The 19,320-nt window shown below is 54.2% G+C and overlaps 25 non-coding genes across 25 annotated transcripts; all 25 read right to left on the reverse strand.

Moving 5' to 3' along the window:
* Positions 1-333: 333 nt before the first annotated feature.
* On the reverse strand, positions 334-405 carry TRNAD-GUC (transfer RNA aspartic acid (anticodon GUC)). The gene has a single exon. It is a non-coding gene; the product is annotated as a tRNA-Asp (tRNA).
* A 1,342-nt stretch (positions 406-1,747) lies between these two features.
* Positions 1,748-1,819, reverse strand: TRNAD-GUC (transfer RNA aspartic acid (anticodon GUC)). Its single transcript has one exon. It is a non-coding gene; the product is annotated as a tRNA-Asp (tRNA).
* Positions 1,820-2,454: 635 nt separating this feature from the next.
* Positions 2,455-2,526, reverse strand: TRNAD-GUC (transfer RNA aspartic acid (anticodon GUC)). Its single transcript has one exon. It is a non-coding gene; the product is annotated as a tRNA-Asp (tRNA).
* Positions 2,527-3,162: 636 nt separating this feature from the next.
* TRNAD-GUC (transfer RNA aspartic acid (anticodon GUC)) lies at positions 3,163-3,234 on the reverse strand. The gene has a single exon. It is a non-coding gene; the product is annotated as a tRNA-Asp (tRNA).
* A 636-nt stretch (positions 3,235-3,870) lies between these two features.
* TRNAD-GUC (transfer RNA aspartic acid (anticodon GUC)) lies at positions 3,871-3,942 on the reverse strand. Its single transcript has one exon. It is a non-coding gene; the product is annotated as a tRNA-Asp (tRNA).
* A 635-nt stretch (positions 3,943-4,577) lies between these two features.
* TRNAD-GUC (transfer RNA aspartic acid (anticodon GUC)) lies at positions 4,578-4,649 on the reverse strand. Its single transcript has one exon. It is a non-coding gene; the product is annotated as a tRNA-Asp (tRNA).
* Positions 4,650-5,284: 635 nt separating this feature from the next.
* On the reverse strand, positions 5,285-5,356 carry TRNAD-GUC (transfer RNA aspartic acid (anticodon GUC)). The gene has a single exon. It is a non-coding gene; the product is annotated as a tRNA-Asp (tRNA).
* Positions 5,357-5,991: 635 nt separating this feature from the next.
* TRNAD-GUC (transfer RNA aspartic acid (anticodon GUC)) lies at positions 5,992-6,063 on the reverse strand. Its single transcript has one exon. It is a non-coding gene; the product is annotated as a tRNA-Asp (tRNA).
* A 635-nt stretch (positions 6,064-6,698) lies between these two features.
* Positions 6,699-6,770, reverse strand: TRNAD-GUC (transfer RNA aspartic acid (anticodon GUC)). Its single transcript has one exon. It is a non-coding gene; the product is annotated as a tRNA-Asp (tRNA).
* A 635-nt stretch (positions 6,771-7,405) lies between these two features.
* Positions 7,406-7,477, reverse strand: TRNAD-GUC (transfer RNA aspartic acid (anticodon GUC)). Its single transcript has one exon. It is a non-coding gene; the product is annotated as a tRNA-Asp (tRNA).
* Positions 7,478-8,112: 635 nt separating this feature from the next.
* On the reverse strand, positions 8,113-8,184 carry TRNAD-GUC (transfer RNA aspartic acid (anticodon GUC)). Its single transcript has one exon. It is a non-coding gene; the product is annotated as a tRNA-Asp (tRNA).
* A 635-nt stretch (positions 8,185-8,819) lies between these two features.
* Positions 8,820-8,891, reverse strand: TRNAD-GUC (transfer RNA aspartic acid (anticodon GUC)). Its single transcript has one exon. It is a non-coding gene; the product is annotated as a tRNA-Asp (tRNA).
* A 636-nt stretch (positions 8,892-9,527) lies between these two features.
* Positions 9,528-9,599, reverse strand: TRNAD-GUC (transfer RNA aspartic acid (anticodon GUC)). Its single transcript has one exon. It is a non-coding gene; the product is annotated as a tRNA-Asp (tRNA).
* Positions 9,600-10,235: 636 nt separating this feature from the next.
* Positions 10,236-10,307, reverse strand: TRNAD-GUC (transfer RNA aspartic acid (anticodon GUC)). The gene has a single exon. It is a non-coding gene; the product is annotated as a tRNA-Asp (tRNA).
* A 635-nt stretch (positions 10,308-10,942) lies between these two features.
* On the reverse strand, positions 10,943-11,014 carry TRNAD-GUC (transfer RNA aspartic acid (anticodon GUC)). Its single transcript has one exon. It is a non-coding gene; the product is annotated as a tRNA-Asp (tRNA).
* A 635-nt stretch (positions 11,015-11,649) lies between these two features.
* On the reverse strand, positions 11,650-11,721 carry TRNAD-GUC (transfer RNA aspartic acid (anticodon GUC)). The gene has a single exon. It is a non-coding gene; the product is annotated as a tRNA-Asp (tRNA).
* Positions 11,722-12,356: 635 nt separating this feature from the next.
* On the reverse strand, positions 12,357-12,428 carry TRNAD-GUC (transfer RNA aspartic acid (anticodon GUC)). Its single transcript has one exon. It is a non-coding gene; the product is annotated as a tRNA-Asp (tRNA).
* Positions 12,429-13,063: 635 nt separating this feature from the next.
* TRNAD-GUC (transfer RNA aspartic acid (anticodon GUC)) lies at positions 13,064-13,135 on the reverse strand. Its single transcript has one exon. It is a non-coding gene; the product is annotated as a tRNA-Asp (tRNA).
* Positions 13,136-13,770: 635 nt separating this feature from the next.
* On the reverse strand, positions 13,771-13,842 carry TRNAD-GUC (transfer RNA aspartic acid (anticodon GUC)). Its single transcript has one exon. It is a non-coding gene; the product is annotated as a tRNA-Asp (tRNA).
* Positions 13,843-14,477: 635 nt separating this feature from the next.
* On the reverse strand, positions 14,478-14,549 carry TRNAD-GUC (transfer RNA aspartic acid (anticodon GUC)). Its single transcript has one exon. It is a non-coding gene; the product is annotated as a tRNA-Asp (tRNA).
* A 635-nt stretch (positions 14,550-15,184) lies between these two features.
* Positions 15,185-15,256, reverse strand: TRNAD-GUC (transfer RNA aspartic acid (anticodon GUC)). The gene has a single exon. It is a non-coding gene; the product is annotated as a tRNA-Asp (tRNA).
* Positions 15,257-15,891: 635 nt separating this feature from the next.
* Positions 15,892-15,963, reverse strand: TRNAD-GUC (transfer RNA aspartic acid (anticodon GUC)). The gene has a single exon. It is a non-coding gene; the product is annotated as a tRNA-Asp (tRNA).
* A 635-nt stretch (positions 15,964-16,598) lies between these two features.
* Positions 16,599-16,670, reverse strand: TRNAD-GUC (transfer RNA aspartic acid (anticodon GUC)). Its single transcript has one exon. It is a non-coding gene; the product is annotated as a tRNA-Asp (tRNA).
* A 1,342-nt stretch (positions 16,671-18,012) lies between these two features.
* Positions 18,013-18,084, reverse strand: TRNAD-GUC (transfer RNA aspartic acid (anticodon GUC)). The gene has a single exon. It is a non-coding gene; the product is annotated as a tRNA-Asp (tRNA).
* Positions 18,085-18,719: 635 nt separating this feature from the next.
* Positions 18,720-18,791, reverse strand: TRNAD-GUC (transfer RNA aspartic acid (anticodon GUC)). Its single transcript has one exon. It is a non-coding gene; the product is annotated as a tRNA-Asp (tRNA).
* Positions 18,792-19,320: the final 529 nt, after the last annotated feature.

The raw sequence follows: 19,320 nt of genomic DNA on the forward strand, positions 1-19,320 counted from the left end.
TCCTAAAGAGGATATCTGGAGTCCTCTTATTAGCCAAGTGGTCTGAAGAAAATCTCAAGTCTGACCATTTCAGCACACTGTTTCTTTTGCGCCGAAGGAAAAGTGGCGGTGCCGAGTCATTCCTAGGGATGAGGCGGTGCTTTTATAGGTGAAACCAACCTGCTACTGTCGGCGCTACGTGAACGAGGAGCTGGCGAGCGGCCAAGCTTCTCGGTATCAAACGGAAAGCTCGACTTCCTGAGGTGGGACCATGTCCAAGAAGGAACTGTGAGGACAGTCTTGGGAAAGAGCTCCGCACGAAAGCAAGACTCGGGCGAGAAAAAATGCAAAGCTCTCCCCGTCGGGGAATCGAACCCCGGTCTCCCGCGTGACAGGCGGGGATACTCACCACTATACTAACGAGGAACAAGCTGCTGGCAGGGGCCTGTCGCGCTGCGGCCAAAGTCGAGCTGCTTGCGACCCCCCAGCAAGGCCTCTTTCCATGCACCTCTGAAATCAAAGGGGGTTGAAAGCAAACAAACGGCGGCAGTTGATGGAAATGGCATTCAGCTGAATGAATGACTGACATCCTCCGACAAAGACGGGACCTCTTGGAAAGTATGACGGAAAGATCGGGCAGTCTCCGGGCAGATGCCATTGCTCTTGGGATCTCTAGGGGTTCGGCCGGTTGTGCACCTCCTCAGATCTTCTGCCACCCTGAAAACAGCTCCTAAAGAGGATATCTGGAGTCCTCTTATTAGCCAAGTGGTCTGAAGAAAATCTCAAGTCTGACCATTTCAGCACACTGTTTCTTTTGCGCCGAAGGAAAAGTGGCGGTGCCGAGTCATTCCTAGGGATGAGGCGGTGCTTTTATAGGTGAAACCAACCTGCTACTGTCGGCGCTACGTGAACGAGGAGCTGGCGAGCGGCCAAGCTTCTCGGTATCAAACGGAAAGCTCGACTTCCTGAGGTGGGACCATGTCCAAGAAGGAACTGTGAGGACAGTCTTGGGAAAGAGCTCCACACGAAAGCAAGACTCGGGCGAGAAAAAATGCAAAGCTCTCCCCGTCGGGGAATAGAACCCCGGTCTCCCGCGTGACAGGCGGGGATACTCACCACTATACTAACGAGGAACAAGCTGCTGGCAGGGGCCTGTCGCGCTGCGGCCAAAGTCGAGCTGCTTGCGACCCCCCAGCAAGGCCTCTTTCCATGCACCTCTGAAATCAAAGGGGGTTGAAAGCAAACAAACGGCGGCAGTTGATGGAAATGGCATTCAGCTGAATGAATGACTGACATCCTCCGACAAAGACGGGACCTCTTGGAAAGTATGACGGAAAGATCGGGCAGTCTCCGGGCAGATGCCATTGCTCTTGGGATCTCTAGGGGTTCGGCCGGTTGTGCACCTCCTCAGATCTTCTGCCACCCTGAAAACAGCTCCTAAAGAGGATATCTGGAGTCCTCTTATTAGCCAAGTGGTCTGAAGAAAATCTCAAGTCTGACCATTTCAGCACACTGTTTCTTTTGCGCCGAAGGAAAAGTGGCGGTGCCGAGTCATTCCTAGGGATGAGGCGGTGCTTTTATAGGTGAAACCAACCTGCTACTGTCGGCGCTACGTGAACGAGGAGCTGGCGAGCGGCCAAGCTTCTCGGTATCAAACGGAAAGCTCGACTTCCTGAGGTGGGACCATGTCCAAGAAGGAACTGTGAGGACAGTCTTGGGAAAGAGCTCCGCACGAAAGCAAGACTCGGGCGAGAAAAAATGCAAAGCTCTCCCCGTCGGGGAATCGAACCCCGGTCTCCCGCGTGACAGGCGGGGATACTCACCACTATACTAACGAGGAACAAGCTGCTGGCAGGGGCCTGTCGCACTGCGGCCAAAGTCGAGCTGCTTGCGACCCCCCAGCAAGGCCTCTTTCCATGCACCTCTGAAATCAAAGGGGGTTGAAAGCAAACAAACGGCGGCAGTTGATGGAAATGGCATTCAGCTGAATGAATGACTGACATCCTCCGACAAAGACGGGACCTCTTGGAAAGTATGACGGAAAGATCGGGCAGTCTCCGGGCAGATGCCATTGCTCTTGGGATCTCTAGGGGTTCGGCCGGTTGTGCACCTCCTCAGATCTTCTGCCACCCTGAAAACAGCTCCTAAAGAGGATATCTGGAGTCCTCTTATTAGCCAAGTGGTCTGAAGAAAATCTCAAGTCTGACCATTTCAGCACACTGTTTCTTTTGCGCCGAAGGAAAAGTGGCGGTGCCGAGTCATTCCTAGGGATGAGGCGGTGCTTTTATAGGTGAAACCAACCTGCTACTGTCGGCGCTACGTGAACGAGGAGCTGGCGAGCGGCCAAGCTTCTCGGTATCAAACGGAAAGCTCGACTTCCTGAGGTGGGACCATGTCCAAGAAGGAACTGTGAGGACAGTCTTGGGAAAGAGCTCCGCACGAAAGCAAGACTCGGGCGAGAAAAAATGCAAAGCTCTCCCCGTCGGGGAATCGAACCCCGGTCTCCCGCGTGACAGGCGGGGATACTCACCACTATACTAACGAGGAACAAGCTGCTGGCAGGGGCCTGTCGCGCTGCGGCCAAAGTCGAGCTGCTTGCGACCCCCCCAGCAAGGCCTCTTTCCATGCACCTCTGAAATCAAAGGGGGTTGAAAGCAAACAAACGGCGGCAGTTGATGGAAATGGCATTCAGCTGAATGAATGACTGACATCCTCCGACAAAGACGGGACCTCTTGGAAAGTATGACGGAAAGATCGGGCAGTCTCCGGGCAGATGCCATTGCTCTTGGGATCTCTAGGGGTTCGGCCGGTTGTGCACCTCCTCAGATCTTCTGCCACCCTGAAAACAGCTCCTAAAGAGGATATCTGGAGTCCTCTTATTAGCCAAGTGGTCTGAAGAAAATCTCAAGTCTGACCATTTCAGCACACTGTTTCTTTTGCGCCGAAGGAAAAGTGGCGGTGCCGAGTCATTCCTAGGGATGAGGCGGTGCTTTTATAGGTGAAACCAACCTGCTACTGTCGGCGCTACGTGAACGAGGAGCTGGCGAGCGGCCAAGCTTCTCGGTATCAAACGGAAAGCTCGACTTCCTGAGGTGGGACCATGTCCAAGAAGGAACTGTGAGGACAGTCTTGGGAAAGAGCTCCGCACGAAAGCAAGACTCGGGCGAGAAAAAATGCAAAGCTCTCCCCGTCGGGGAATCGAACCCCGGTCTCCCGCGTGACAGGCGGGGATACTCACCACTATACTAACGAGGAACAAGCTGCTGGCAGGGGCCTGTCGCGCTGCGGCCAAAGTCGAGCTGCTTGCGACCCCCCCAGCAAGGCCTCTTTCCATGCACCTCTGAAATCAAAGGGGGTTGAAAGCAAACAAACGGCGGCAGTTGATGGAAATGGCATTCAGCTGAATGAATGACTGACATCCTCCGACAAAGACGGGACCTCTTGGAAAGTATGACGGAAAGATCGGGCAGTCTCCGGGCAGATGCCATTGCTCTTGGGATCTCTAGGGGTTCGGCCGGTTGTGCACCTCCTCAGATCTTCTGCCACCCTGAAAACAGCTCCTAAAGAGGATATCTGGAGTCCTCTTATTAGCCAAGTGGTCTGAAGAAAATCTCAAGTCTGACCATTTCAGCACACTGTTTCTTTTGCGCCGAAGGAAAAGTGGCGGTGCCGAGTCATTCCTAGGGATGAGGCGGTGCTTTTATAGGTGAAACCAACCTGCTACTGTCGGCGCTACGTGAACGAGGAGCTGGCGAGCGGCCAAGCTTCTCGGTATCAAACGGAAAGCTCGACTTCCTGAGGTGGGACCATGTCCAAGAAGGAACTGTGAGGACAGTCTTGGGAAAGAGCTCCGCACGAAAGCAAGACTCGGGCGAGAAAAAATGCAAAGCTCTCCCCGTCGGGGAATCGAACCCCGGTCTCCCGCGTGACAGGCGGGGATACTCACCACTATACTAACGAGGAACAAGCTGCTGGCAGGGGCCTGTCGCGCTGCGGCCAAAGTCGAGCTGCTTGCGACCCCCCAGCAAGGCCTCTTTCCATGCACCTCTGAAATCAAAGGGGGTTGAAAGCAAACAAACGGCGGCAGTTGATGGAAATGGCATTCAGCTGAATGAATGACTGACATCCTCCGACAAAGACGGGACCTCTTGGAAAGTATGACGGAAAGATCGGGCAGTCTCCGGGCAGATGCCATTGCTCTTGGGATCTCTAGGGGTTCGGCCGGTTGTGCACCTCCTCAGATCTTCTGCCACCCTGAAAACAGCTCCTAAAGAGGATATCTGGAGTCCTCTTATTAGCCAAGTGGTCTGAAGAAAATCTCAAGTCTGACCATTTCAGCACACTGTTTCTTTTGCGCCGAAGGAAAAGTGGCGGTGCCGAGTCATTCCTAGGGATGAGGCGGTGCTTTTATAGGTGAAACCAACCTGCTACTGTCGGCGCTACGTGAACGAGGAGCTGGCGAGCGGCCAAGCTTCTCGGTATCAAACGGAAAGCTCGACTTCCTGAGGTGGGACCATGTCCAAGAAGGAACTGTGAGGACAGTCTTGGGAAAGAGCTCCGCACGAAAGCAAGACTCGGGCGAGAAAAAATGCAAAGCTCTCCCCGTCGGGGAATCGAACCCCGGTCTCCCGCGTGACAGGCGGGGATACTCACCACTATACTAACGAGGAACAAGCTGCTGGCAGGGGCCTGTCGCGCTGCGGCCAAAGTCGAGCTGCTTGCGACCCCCCAGCAAGGCCTCTTTCCATGCACCTCTGAAATCAAAGGGGGTTGAAAGCAAACAAACGGCGGCAGTTGATGGAAATGGCATTCAGCTGAATGAATGACTGACATCCTCCGACAAAGACGGGACCTCTTGGAAAGTATGACGGAAAGATCGGGCAGTCTCCGGGCAGATGCCATTGCTCTTGGGATCTCTAGGGGTTCGGCCGGTTGTGCACCTCCTCAGATCTTCTGCCACCCTGAAAACAGCTCCTAAAGAGGATATCTGGAGTCCTCTTATTAGCCAAGTGGTCTGAAGAAAATCTCAAGTCTGACCATTTCAGCACACTGTTTCTTTTGCGCCGAAGGAAAAGTGGCGGTGCCGAGTCATTCCTAGGGATGAGGCGGTGCTTTTATAGGTGAAACCAACCTGCTACTGTCGGCGCTACGTGAACGAGGAGCTGGCGAGCGGCCAAGCTTCTCGGTATCAAACGGAAAGCTCGACTTCCTGAGGTGGGACCATGTCCAAGAAGGAACTGTGAGGACAGTCTTGGGAAAGAGCTCCGCACGAAAGCAAGACTCGGGCGAGAAAAAATGCAAAGCTCTCCCCGTCGGGGAATCGAACCCCGGTCTCCCGCGTGACAGGCGGGGATACTCACCACTATACTAACGAGGAACAAGCTGCTGGCAGGGGCCTGTCGCGCTGCGGCCAAAGTCGAGCTGCTTGCGACCCCCCAGCAAGGCCTCTTTCCATGCACCTCTGAAATCAAAGGGGGTTGAAAGCAAACAAACGGCGGCAGTTGATGGAAATGGCATTCAGCTGAATGAATGACTGACATCCTCCGACAAAGACGGGACCTCTTGGAAAGTATGACGGAAAGATCGGGCAGTCTCCGGGCAGATGCCATTGCTCTTGGGATCTCTAGGGGTTCGGCCGGTTGTGCACCTCCTCAGATCTTCTGCCACCCTGAAAACAGCTCCTAAAGAGGATATCTGGAGTCCTCTTATTAGCCAAGTGGTCTGAAGAAAATCTCAAGTCTGACCATTTCAGCACACTGTTTCTTTTGCGCCGAAGGAAAAGTGGCGGTGCCGAGTCATTCCTAGGGATGAGGCGGTGCTTTTATAGGTGAAACCAACCTGCTACTGTCGGCGCTACGTGAACGAGGAGCTGGCGAGCGGCCAAGCTTCTCGGTATCAAACGGAAAGCTCGACTTCCTGAGGTGGGACCATGTCCAAGAAGGAACTGTGAGGACAGTCTTGGGAAAGAGCTCCGCACGAAAGCAAGACTCGGGCGAGAAAAAATGCAAAGCTCTCCCCGTCGGGGAATCGAACCCCGGTCTCCCGCGTGACAGGCGGGGATACTCACCACTATACTAACGAGGAACAAGCTGCTGGCAGGGGCCTGTCGCGCTGCGGCCAAAGTCGAGCTGCTTGCGACCCCCCAGCAAGGCCTCTTTCCATGCACCTCTGAAATCAAAGGGGGTTGAAAGCAAACAAACGGCGGCAGTTGATGGAAATGGCATTCAGCTGAATGAATGACTGACATCCTCCGACAAAGACGGGACCTCTTGGAAAGTATGACGGAAAGATCGGGCAGTCTCCGGGCAGATGCCATTGCTCTTGGGATCTCTAGGGGTTCGGCCGGTTGTGCACCTCCTCAGATCTTCTGCCACCCTGAAAACAGCTCCTAAAGAGGATATCTGGAGTCCTCTTATTAGCCAAGTGGTCTGAAGAAAATCTCAAGTCTGACCATTTCAGCACACTGTTTCTTTTGCGCCGAAGGAAAAGTGGCGGTGCCGAGTCATTCCTAGGGATGAGGCGGTGCTTTTATAGGTGAAACCAACCTGCTACTGTCGGCGCTACGTGAACGAGGAGCTGGCGAGCGGCCAAGCTTCTCGGTATCAAACGGAAAGCTCGACTTCCTGAGGTGGGACCATGTCCAAGAAGGAACTGTGAGGACAGTCTTGGGAAAGAGCTCCGCACGAAAGCAAGACTCGGGCGAGAAAAAATGCAAAGCTCTCCCCGTCGGGGAATCGAACCCCGGTCTCCCGCGTGACAGGCGGGGATACTCACCACTATACTAACGAGGAACAAGCTGCTGGCAGGGGCCTGTCGCGCTGCGGCCAAAGTCGAGCTGCTTGCGACCCCCCAGCAAGGCCTCTTTCCATGCACCTCTGAAATCAAAGGGGGTTGAAAGCAAACAAACGGCGGCAGTTGATGGAAATGGCATTCAGCTGAATGAATGACTGACATCCTCCGACAAAGACGGGACCTCTTGGAAAGTATGACGGAAAGATCGGGCAGTCTCCGGGCAGATGCCATTGCTCTTGGGATCTCTAGGGGTTCGGCCGGTTGTGCACCTCCTCAGATCTTCTGCCACCCTGAAAACAGCTCCTAAAGAGGATATCTGGAGTCCTCTTATTAGCCAAGTGGTCTGAAGAAAATCTCAAGTCTGACCATTTCAGCACACTGTTTCTTTTGCGCCGAAGGAAAAGTGGCGGTGCCGAGTCATTCCTAGGGATGAGGCGGTGCTTTTATAGGTGAAACCAACCTGCTACTGTCGGCGCTACGTGAACGAGGAGCTGGCGAGCGGCCAAGCTTCTCGGTATCAAACGGAAAGCTCGACTTCCTGAGGTGGGACCATGTCCAAGAAGGAACTGTGAGGACAGTCTTGGGAAAGAGCTCCGCACGAAAGCAAGACTCGGGCGAGAAAAAATGCAAAGCTCTCCCCGTCGGGGAATCGAACCCCGGTCTCCCGCGTGACAGGCGGGGATACTCACCACTATACTAACGAGGAACAAGCTGCTGGCAGGGGCCTGTCGCGCTGCGGCCAAAGTCGAGCTGCTTGCGACCCCCCAGCAAGGCCTCTTTCCATGCACCTCTGAAATCAAAGGGGGTTGAAAGCAAACAAACGGCGGCAGTTGATGGAAATGGCATTCAGCTGAATGAATGACTGACATCCTCCGACAAAGACGGGACCTCTTGGAAAGTATGACGGAAAGATCGGGCAGTCTCCGGGCAGATGCCATTGCTCTTGGGATCTCTAGGGGTTCGGCCGGTTGTGCACCTCCTCAGATCTTCTGCCACCCTGAAAACAGCTCCTAAAGAGGATATCTGGAGTCCTCTTATTAGCCAAGTGGTCTGAAGAAAATCTCAAGTCTGACCATTTCAGCACACTGTTTCTTTTGCGCCGAAGGAAAAGTGGCGGTGCCGAGTCATTCCTAGGGATGAGGCGGTGCTTTTATAGGTGAAACCAACCTGCTACTGTCGGCGCTACGTGAACGAGGAGCTGGCGAGCGGCCAAGCTTCTCGGTATCAAACGGAAAGCTCGACTTCCTGAGGTGGGACCATGTCCAAGAAGGAACTGTGAGGACAGTCTTGGGAAAGAGCTCCGCACGAAAGCAAGACTCGGGCGAGAAAAAATGCAAAGCTCTCCCCGTCGGGGAATCGAACCCCGGTCTCCCGCGTGACAGGCGGGGATACTCACCACTATACTAACGAGGAACAAGCTGCTGGCAGGGGCCTGTCGCGCTGCGGCCAAAGTCGAGCTGCTTGCGACCCCCCAGCAAGGCCTCTTTCCATGCACCTCTGAAATCAAAGGGGGTTGAAAGCAAACAAACGGCGGCAGTTGATGGAAATGGCATTCAGCTGAATGAATGACTGACATCCTCCGACAAAGACGGGACCTCTTGGAAAGTATGACGGAAAGATCGGGCAGTCTCCGGGCAGATGCCATTGCTCTTGGGATCTCTAGGGGTTCGGCCGGTTGTGCACCTCCTCAGATCTTCTGCCACCCTGAAAACAGCTCCTAAAGAGGATATCTGGAGTCCTCTTATTAGCCAAGTGGTCTGAAGAAAATCTCAAGTCTGACCATTTCAGCACACTGTTTCTTTTGCGCCGAAGGAAAAGTGGCGGTGCCGAGTCATTCCTAGGGATGAGGCGGTGCTTTTATAGGTGAAACCAACCTGCTACTGTCGGCGCTACGTGAACGAGGAGCTGGCGAGCGGCCAAGCTTCTCGGTATCAAACGGAAAGCTCGACTTCCTGAGGTGGGACCATGTCCAAGAAGGAACTGTGAGGACAGTCTTGGGAAAGAGCTCCGCACGAAAGCAAGACTCGGGCGAGAAAAAATGCAAAGCTCTCCCCGTCGGGGAATCGAACCCCGGTCTCCCGCGTGACAGGCGGGGATACTCACCACTATACTAACGAGGAACAAGCTGCTGGCAGGGGCCTGTCGCGCTGCGGCCAAAGTCGAGCTGCTTGCGACCCCCCCAGCAAGGCCTCTTTCCATGCACCTCTGAAATCAAAGGGGGTTGAAAGCAAACAAACGGCGGCAGTTGATGGAAATGGCATTCAGCTGAATGAATGACTGACATCCTCCGACAAAGACGGGACCTCTTGGAAAGTATGACGGAAAGATCGGGCAGTCTCCGGGCAGATGCCATTGCTCTTGGGATCTCTAGGGGTTCGGCCGGTTGTGCACCTCCTCAGATCTTCTGCCACCCTGAAAACAGCTCCTAAAGAGGATATCTGGAGTCCTCTTATTAGCCAAGTGGTCTGAAGAAAATCTCAAGTCTGACCATTTCAGCACACTGTTTCTTTTGCGCCGAAGGAAAAGTGGCGGTGCCGAGTCATTCCTAGGGATGAGGCGGTGCTTTTATAGGTGAAACCAACCTGCTACTGTCGGCGCTACGTGAACGAGGAGCTGGCGAGCGGCCAAGCTTCTCGGTATCAAACGGAAAGCTCGACTTCCTGAGGTGGGACCATGTCCAAGAAGGAACTGTGAGGACAGTCTTGGGAAAGAGCTCCGCACGAAAGCAAGACTCGGGCGAGAAAAAATGCAAAGCTCTCCCCGTCGGGGAATCGAACCCCGGTCTCCCGCGTGACAGGCGGGGATACTCACCACTATACTAACGAGGAACAAGCTGCTGGCAGGGGCCTGTCGCGCTGCGGCCAAAGTCGAGCTGCTTGCGACCCCCCCAGCAAGGCCTCTTTCCATGCACCTCTGAAATCAAAGGGGGTTGAAAGCAAACAAACGGCGGCAGTTGATGGAAATGGCATTCAGCTGAATGAATGACTGACATCCTCCGACAAAGACGGGACCTCTTGGAAAGTATGACGGAAAGATCGGGCAGTCTCCGGGCAGATGCCATTGCTCTTGGGATCTCTAGGGGTTCGGCCGGTTGTGCACCTCCTCAGATCTTCTGCCACCCTGAAAACAGCTCCTAAAGAGGATATCTGGAGTCCTCTTATTAGCCAAGTGGTCTGAAGAAAATCTCAAGTCTGACCATTTCAGCACACTGTTTCTTTTGCGCCGAAGGAAAAGTGGCGGTGCCGAGTCATTCCTAGGGATGAGGCGGTGCTTTTATAGGTGAAACCAACCTGCTACTGTCGGCGCTACGTGAACGAGGAGCTGGCGAGCGGCCAAGCTTCTCGGTATCAAACGGAAAGCTCGACTTCCTGAGGTGGGACCATGTCCAAGAAGGAACTGTGAGGACAGTCTTGGGAAAGAGCTCCGCACGAAAGCAAGACTCGGGCGAGAAAAAATGCAAAGCTCTCCCCGTCGGGGAATCGAACCCCGGTCTCCCGCGTGACAGGCGGGGATACTCACCACTATACTAACGAGGAACAAGCTGCTGGCAGGGGCCTGTCGCGCTGCGGCCAAAGTCGAGCTGCTTGCGACCCCCCAGCAAGGCCTCTTTCCATGCACCTCTGAAATCAAAGGGGGTTGAAAGCAAACAAACGGCGGCAGTTGATGGAAATGGCATTCAGCTGAATGAATGACTGACATCCTCCGACAAAGACGGGACCTCTTGGAAAGTATGACGGAAAGATCGGGCAGTCTCCGGGCAGATGCCATTGCTCTTGGGATCTCTAGGGGTTCGGCCGGTTGTGCACCTCCTCAGATCTTCTGCCACCCTGAAAACAGCTCCTAAAGAGGATATCTGGAGTCCTCTTATTAGCCAAGTGGTCTGAAGAAAATCTCAAGTCTGACCATTTCAGCACACTGTTTCTTTTGCGCCGAAGGAAAAGTGGCGGTGCCGAGTCATTCCTAGGGATGAGGCGGTGCTTTTATAGGTGAAACCAACCTGCTACTGTCGGCGCTACGTGAACGAGGAGCTGGCGAGCGGCCAAGCTTCTCGGTATCAAACGGAAAGCTCGACTTCCTGAGGTGGGACCATGTCCAAGAAGGAACTGTGAGGACAGTCTTGGGAAAGAGCTCCGCACGAAAGCAAGACTCGGGCGAGAAAAAATGCAAAGCTCTCCCCGTCGGGGAATCGAACCCCGGTCTCCCGCGTGACAGGCGGGGATACTCACCACTATACTAACGAGGAACAAGCTGCTGGCAGGGGCCTGTCGCGCTGCGGCCAAAGTCGAGCTGCTTGCGACCCCCCAGCAAGGCCTCTTTCCATGCACCTCTGAAATCAAAGGGGGTTGAAAGCAAACAAACGGCGGCAGTTGATGGAAATGGCATTCAGCTGAATGAATGACTGACATCCTCCGACAAAGACGGGACCTCTTGGAAAGTATGACGGAAAGATCGGGCAGTCTCCGGGCAGATGCCATTGCTCTTGGGATCTCTAGGGGTTCGGCCGGTTGTGCACCTCCTCAGATCTTCTGCCACCCTGAAAACAGCTCCTAAAGAGGATATCTGGAGTCCTCTTATTAGCCAAGTGGTCTGAAGAAAATCTCAAGTCTGACCATTTCAGCACACTGTTTCTTTTGCGCCGAAGGAAAAGTGGCGGTGCCGAGTCATTCCTAGGGATGAGGCGGTGCTTTTATAGGTGAAACCAACCTGCTACTGTCGGCGCTACGTGAACGAGGAGCTGGCGAGCGGCCAAGCTTCTCGGTATCAAACGGAAAGCTCGACTTCCTGAGGTGGGACCATGTCCAAGAAGGAACTGTGAGGACAGTCTTGGGAAAGAGCTCCGCACGAAAGCAAGACTCGGGCGAGAAAAAATGCAAAGCTCTCCCCGTCGGGGAATCGAACCCCGGTCTCCCGCGTGACAGGCGGGGATACTCACCACTATACTAACGAGGAACAAGCTGCTGGCAGGGGCCTGTCGCGCTGCGGCCAAAGTCGAGCTGCTTGCGACCCCCCAGCAAGGCCTCTTTCCATGCACCTCTGAAATCAAAGGGGGTTGAAAGCAAACAAACGGCGGCAGTTGATGGAAATGGCATTCAGCTGAATGAATGACTGACATCCTCCGACAAAGACGGGACCTCTTGGAAAGTATGACGGAAAGATCGGGCAGTCTCCGGGCAGATGCCATTGCTCTTGGGATCTCTAGGGGTTCGGCCGGTTGTGCACCTCCTCAGATCTTCTGCCACCCTGAAAACAGCTCCTAAAGAGGATATCTGGAGTCCTCTTATTAGCCAAGTGGTCTGAAGAAAATCTCAAGTCTGACCATTTCAGCACACTGTTTCTTTTGCGCCGAAGGAAAAGTGGCGGTGCCGAGTCATTCCTAGGGATGAGGCGGTGCTTTTATAGGTGAAACCAACCTGCTACTGTCGGCGCTACGTGAACGAGGAGCTGGCGAGCGGCCAAGCTTCTCGGTATCAAACGGAAAGCTCGACTTCCTGAGGTGGGACCATGTCCAAGAAGGAACTGTGAGGACAGTCTTGGGAAAGAGCTCCGCACGAAAGCAAGACTCGGGCGAGAAAAAATGCAAAGCTCTCCCCGTCGGGGAATCGAACCCCGGTCTCCCGCGTGACAGGCGGGGATACTCACCACTATACTAACGAGGAACAAGCTGCTGGCAGGGGCCTGTCGCGCTGCGGCCAAAGTCGAGCTGCTTGCGACCCCCCAGCAAGGCCTCTTTCCATGCACCTCTGAAATCAAAGGGGGTTGAAAGCAAACAAACGGCGGCAGTTGATGGAAATGGCATTCAGCTGAATGAATGACTGACATCCTCCGACAAAGACGGGACCTCTTGGAAAGTATGACGGAAAGATCGGGCAGTCTCCGGGCAGATGCCATTGCTCTTGGGATCTCTAGGGGTTCGGCCGGTTGTGCACCTCCTCAGATCTTCTGCCACCCTGAAAACAGCTCCTAAAGAGGATATCTGGAGTCCTCTTATTAGCCAAGTGGTCTGAAGAAAATCTCAAGTCTGACCATTTCAGCACACTGTTTCTTTTGCGCCGAAGGAAAAGTGGCGGTGCCGAGTCATTCCTAGGGATGAGGCGGTGCTTTTATAGGTGAAACCAACCTGCTACTGTCGGCGCTACGTGAACGAGGAGCTGGCGAGCGGCCAAGCTTCTCGGTATCAAACGGAAAGCTCGACTTCCTGAGGTGGGACCATGTCCAAGAAGGAACTGTGAGGACAGTCTTGGGAAAGAGCTCCGCACGAAAGCAAGACTCGGGCGAGAAAAAATGCAAAGCTCTCCCCGTCGGGGAATCGAACCCCGGTCTCCCGCGTGACAGGCGGGGATACTCACCACTATACTAACGAGGAACAAGCTGCTGGCAGGGGCCTGTCGCGCTGCGGCCAAAGTCGAGCTGCTTGCGACCCCCCAGCAAGGCCTCTTTCCATGCACCTCTGAAATCAAAGGGGGTTGAAAGCAAACAAACCGCGGCAGTTGATGGAAATGGCATTCAGCTGAATGAATGACTGACATCCTCCGACAAAGACGGGACCTCTTGGAAAGTATGACGGAAAGATCGGGCAGTCTCCGGGCAGATGCCATTGCTCTTGGGATCTCTAGGGGTTCGGCCGGTTGTGCACCTCCTCAGATCTTCTGCCACCCTGAAAACAGCTCCTAAAGAGGATATCTGGAGTCCTCTTATTAGCCAAGTGGTCTGAAGAAAATCTCAAGTCTGACCATTTCAGCACACTGTTTCTTTTGCGCCGAAGGAAAAGTGGCGGTGCCGAGTCATTCCTAGGGATGAGGCGGTGCTTTTATAGGTGAAACCAACCTGCTACTGTCGGCGCTACGTGAACGAGGAGCTGGCGAGCGGCCAAGCTTCTCGGTATCAAACGGAAAGCTCGACTTCCTGAGGTGGGACCATGTCCAAGAAGGAACTGTGAGGACAGTCTTGGGAAAGAGCTCCGCACGAAAGCAAGACTCGGGCGAGAAAAAATGCAAAGCTCTCCCCGTCGGGGAATCGAACCCCGGTCTCCCGCGTGACAGGCGGGGATACTCACCACTATACTAACGAGGAACAAGCTGCTGGCAGGGGCCTGTCGCGCTGCGGCCAAAGTCGAGCTGCTTGCGACCCCCCAGCAAGGCCTCTTTCCATGCACCTCTGAAATCAAAGGGGGTTGAAAGCAAACAAACGGCGGCAGTTGATGGAAATGGCATTCAGCTGAATGAATGACTTACATCCTCCGACAAAGACGGGACCTCTTGGAAAGTATGACGGAAAGATCGGGCAGTCTCCGGGCAGATGCCATTGCTCTTGGGATCTCTAGGGGTTCGGCCGGTTGTGCACCTCCTCAGATCTTCTGCCACCCTGAAAACAGCTCCTAAAGAGGATATCTGGAGTCCTCTTATTAGCCAAGTGGTCTGAAGAAAATCTCAAGTCTGACCATTTCAGCACACTGTTTCTTTTGCGCCGAAGGAAAAGTGGCGGTGCCGAGTCATTCCTAGGGATGAGGCGGTGCTTTTATAGGTGAAACCAACCTGCTACTGTCGGCGCTACGTGAACGAGGAGCTGGCGAGCGGCCAAGCTTCTCGGTATCAAACGGAAAGCTCGACTTCCTGAGGTGGGACCATGTCCAAGAAGGAACTGTGAGGACAGTCTTGGGAAAGAGCTCCGCACGAAAGCAAGACTCGGGCGAGAAAAAATGCAAAGCTCTCCCCGTCGGGGAATCGAACCCCGGTCTCCCGCGTGACAGGCGGGGATACTCACCACTATACTAACGAGGAACAAGCTGCTGGCAGGGGCCTGTCGCGCTGCGGCCAAAGTCGAGCTGCTTGCGACCCCCCAGCAAGGCCTCTTTCCATGCACCTCTGAAATCAAAGGGGGTTGAAAGCAAACAAACGGCGGCAGTTGATGGAAATGGCATTCAACTGAATGAATGACTTACATCCTCCGACAAAGACGGGACCTCTTGGAAAGTATGACGGAAAGATCGGGCAGTCTCCGGGCAGATGCCATTGCTCTTGGGATCTCTAGGGGTTCGGCCGGTTGTGCACCTCCTCAGATCTTCTGCCACCCTGAAAACAGCTCCTAAAGAGGATATCTGGAGTCCTCTTATTAGCCAAGTGGTCTGAAGAAAATCTCAAGTCTGACCATTTCAGCACACTGTTTCTTTTGCGCCGAAGGAAAAGTGGCGGTGCCGAGTCATTCCTAGGGATGAGGCGGTGCTTTTATAGGTGAAACCAACCTGCTACTGTCGGCGCTACGTGAACGAGGAGCTGGCGAGCGGCCAAGCTTCTCGGTATCAAACGGAAAGCTCGACTTCCTGAGGTGGGACCATGTCCAAGAAGGAACTGTGAGGACAGTCTTGGGAAAGAGCTCCGCACGAAAGCAAGACTCGGGCGAGAAAAAATGCAAAGCTCTCCCCGTCGGGGAATCGAACCCCGGTCTCCCGCGTGACAGGCGGGGATACTCACCACTATACTAACGAGGAACAAGCTGCTGGCAGGGGCCTGTCGCGCTGCGGCCAAAGTCGAGCTGCTTGCGACCCCCCAGCAAGGCCTCTTTCCATGCACCTCTGAAATCAAAGGGGGTTGAAAGCAAACAAACGGCGGCAGTTGATGGAAATGGCATTCAGCTGAATGAATGACTGACATCCTCCGACAAAGACGGGACCTCTTGGAGAGTATGACGGAAAGATCGGGCAGTCTCCGGGCAGATGCCATTGCTCTTGGGATCTCTAGGGGTTCGGCCGGTTGTGCACCTCCTCAGATCTTCTGCCACCCTGAAAACAGCTCCTAAAGAGGATATCTGGAGTCCTCTTATTAGCCAAGTGGTCTGAAGAAAATCTCAAGTCTGACCATTTCAGCACACTGTTTCTTTTGCGCCGAAGGAAAAGTGGCGGTGCCGAGTCATTCCTAGGGATGAGGCGGTGCTTTTATAGGTGAAACCAACCTGCTACTGTCGGCGCTACGTGAACGAGGAGCTGGCGAGCGGCCAAGCTTCTCGGTATCAAACGGAAAGCTCGACTTCCTGAGGTGGGACCATGTCCAAGAAGGAACTGTGAGGACAGTCTTGGGAAAGAGCTCCGCACGAAAGCAAGACTCGGGCGAGAAAAAATGCAAAGCTCTCCCCGTCGGGGAATCGAACCCCGGTCTCCCGCGTGACAGGCGGGGATACTCACCACTATACTAACGAGGAACAAGCTGCTGGCAGGGGCCTGTCGCGCTGCGGCCAAAGTCGAGCTGCTTTCGACCCCCCAGCAAGGCCTCTTTCCATGCACCTCTGAAATCAAAGGGGGTTGAAAGCAAACAAACGGCGGCAGTTGATGGAAATGGCATTCAGCTGAATGAATGACTGACATCCTCCGACAAAGACGGGACCTCTTGGAAAGTATGACGGAAAGATCGGGCAGTCTCCGGGCAGATGCCATTGCTCTTGGGATCTCTAGGGGTTCGGCCGGTTGTGCACCTCCTCAGATCTTCTGCCACCCTGAAAACAGCTCCTAAAGAGGATATCTGGAGTCCTCTTATTAGCCAAGTGGTCTGAAGAAAATCTCAAGTCTGACCATTTCAGCACACTGTTTCTTTTGCGCCGAAGGAAAAGTGGCGGTGCCGAGTCATTCCTAGGGATGAGGCGGTGCTTTTATAGGTGAAACCAACCTGCTACTGTCGGCGCTACGTGAACGAGGAGCTGGCGAGCGGCCAAGCTTCTCGGTATCAAACGGAAAGCTCGACTTCCTGAGGTGGGACCATGTCCAAGAAGGAACTGTGAGGACAGTCTTGGGAAAGAGCTCCGCACGAAAGCAAGACTCGGGCGAGAAAAAATGCAAAGCTCTCCCCGTCGGGGAATCGAACCCCGGTCTCCCGCGTGACAGGCGGGGATACTCACCACTATACTAACGAGGAACAAGCTGCTGGCAGGGGCCTGTCGCGCTGCGGCCAAAGTCGAGCTGCTTGCGACCCCTCAGCAAGGCCTCTTTCCATGCACCTCTGAAATCAAAGGGGGTTGAAAGCAAACAAACGGCGGCAGTTGATGGAAATGGCATTCAGCTGAATGAATGACTGACATCCTCCGACAAAGACGGGACCTCTTGGAAAGTATGACGGAAAGATCGGGCAGTCTCCGGGCAGATGCCATTGCTCTTGGGATCTCTAGGGGTTCGGCCGGTTGTGCACCTCCTCAGATCTTCTGCCACCCTGAAAACAGCTCCTAAAGAGGATATCTGGAGTCCTCTTATTAGCCAAGTGGTCTGAAGAAAATCTCAAGTCTGACCATTTCAGCACACTGTTTCTTTTGCGCCGAAGGAAAAGTGGCGGTGCCGAGTCATTCCTAGGGATGAGGCGGTGCTTTTATAGGTGAAACCAACCTGCTACTGTCGGCGCTACGTGAACGAGGAGCTGGCGAGCGGCCAAGCTTCTCGGTATCAAACGGAAAGCTCGACTTCCTGAGGTGGGACCATGTCCAAGAAGGAACTGTGAGGACAGTCTTGGGAAAGAGCTCCGCACGAAAGCAAGACTCGGGCGAGAAAAAATGCAAAGCTCTCCCCGTCGGGGAATCGAACCCCGGTCTCCCGCGTGACAGGCGGGGATACTCACCACTATACTAATGAGGAACAAGCTGCTGGCAGGGGCCTGTCGCGCTGCGGCCAAAGTCGAGCTGCTTGCGACCCCCCAGCAAGGCCTCTTTCCATGCACCTCTGAAATCAAAGGGGGTTGAAAGCAAACAAACGGCGGCAGTTGATGGAAATGGCATTCAGCTGAATGAATGACTGACATCCTCCGACAAAGACGGGACCTCTTGGAAAGTATGACGGAAAGATCGGGCAGTCTCCGGGCAGATGCCATTGCTCTTGGGATCTCTAGGGGTTCGGCCGGTTGTGCACCTCCTCAGATCTTCTGCCACCCTGAAAACAGCTCCTAAAGAGGATATCTGGAGTCCTCTTATTAGCCAAGTGGTCTGAAGAAAATCTCAAGTCTGACCATTTCAGCACACTGTTTCTTTTGCGCCGAAGGAAAAGTGGCGGTGCCGAGTCATTCCTAGGGATGAGGCGGTGCTTTTATAGGTGAAACCAACCTGCTACTGTCGGCGCTACGTGAACGAGGAGCTGGCGAGCGGCCAAGCTTCTCGGTATCAAACGGAAAGCTCGACTTCCTGAGGTGGGACCATGTCCAAGAAGGAACTGTGAGGACAGTCTTGGGAAAGAGCTCCGCACGAAAGCAAGACTCGGGCGAGAAAAAATGCAAAGCTCTCCCCGTCGGGGAATCGAACCCCGGTCTCCCGCGTGACAGGCGGGGATACTCACCACTATACTAACGAGGAACAAGCTGCTGGCAGGGGCCTGTCGCGCTGCGGCCAAAGTCGAGCTGCTTGCGACCCCCCAGCAAGGCCTCTTTCCATGCACCTCTGAAATCAAAGGGGGTTGAAAGCAAACAAACGGCGGCAGTTGATGGAAATGGCATTCAGCTGAATGAATGACTGACATCCTCCGACAAAGACGGGACCTCTTGGAAAGTATGACGGAAAGATCGGGCAGTCTCCGGGCAGATGCCATTGCTCTTGGGATCTCTAGGGGTTCGGCCGGTTGTGCACCTCCTCAGATCTTCTGCCACCCTGAAAACAGCTCCTAAAGAGGATATCTGGAGTCCTCTTATTAGCCAAGTGGTCTGAAGAAAATCTCAAGTCTGACCATTTCAGCACACTGTTTCTTTTGCGCCGAAGGAAAAGTGGCGGTGCCGAGTCATTCCTAGGGATGAGGCGGTGCTTTTATAGGTGAAACCAACCTGCTACTGTCGGCGCTACGTGAACGAGGAGCTGGCGAGCGGCCAAGCTTCTCGGTATCAAACGGAAAGCTCGACTTCCTGAGGTGGGACCATGTCCAAGAAGGAACTGTGAGGACAGTCTTGGGAAAGAGCTCCGCACGAAAGCAAGACTCGGGCGAGAAAAAATGCAAAGCTCTCCCCGTCGGGGAATCGAACCCCGGTCTCCCGCGTGACAGGCGGGGATACTCACCACTATACTAACGAGGAACAAGCTGCTGGCAGGGGCCTGTCGCGCTGCGGCCAAAGTCGAGCTGCTTGCGACCCCCCAGCAAGGCCTCTTTCCATGCACCTCTGAAATCAAAGGGGGTTGAAAGCAAACAAACGGCGGCAGTTGATGGAAATGGCATTCAGCTGAATGAATGACTGACATCCTCCGACAAAGACGGGACCTCTTGGAAAGTATGACGGAAAGATCGGGCAGTCTCCGGGCAGATGCCATTGCTCTTGGGATCTCTAGGGGTTCGGCCGGTTGTGCACCTCCTCAGATCTTCTGCCACCCTGAAAACAGCTCCTAAAGAGGATATCTGGAGTCCTCTTATTAGCCAAGTGGTCTGAAGAAAATCTCAAGTCTGACCATTTCAGCACACTGTTTCTTTTGCGCCGAAGGAAAAGTGGCGGTGCCGAGTCATTCCTAGGGATGAGGCGGTGCTTTTATAGGTGAAACCAACCTGCTACTGTCGGCGCTACGTGAACGAGGAGCTGGCGAGCGGCCAAGCTTCTCGGTATCAAACGGAAA

This window comes from Engystomops pustulosus, chromosome 7 (genome assembly GCF_040894005.1).
Source record: "Engystomops pustulosus chromosome 7, aEngPut4.maternal, whole genome shotgun sequence".
Classification (NCBI taxonomy): domain Eukaryota; kingdom Metazoa; phylum Chordata; class Amphibia; order Anura; family Leptodactylidae; genus Engystomops; species Engystomops pustulosus.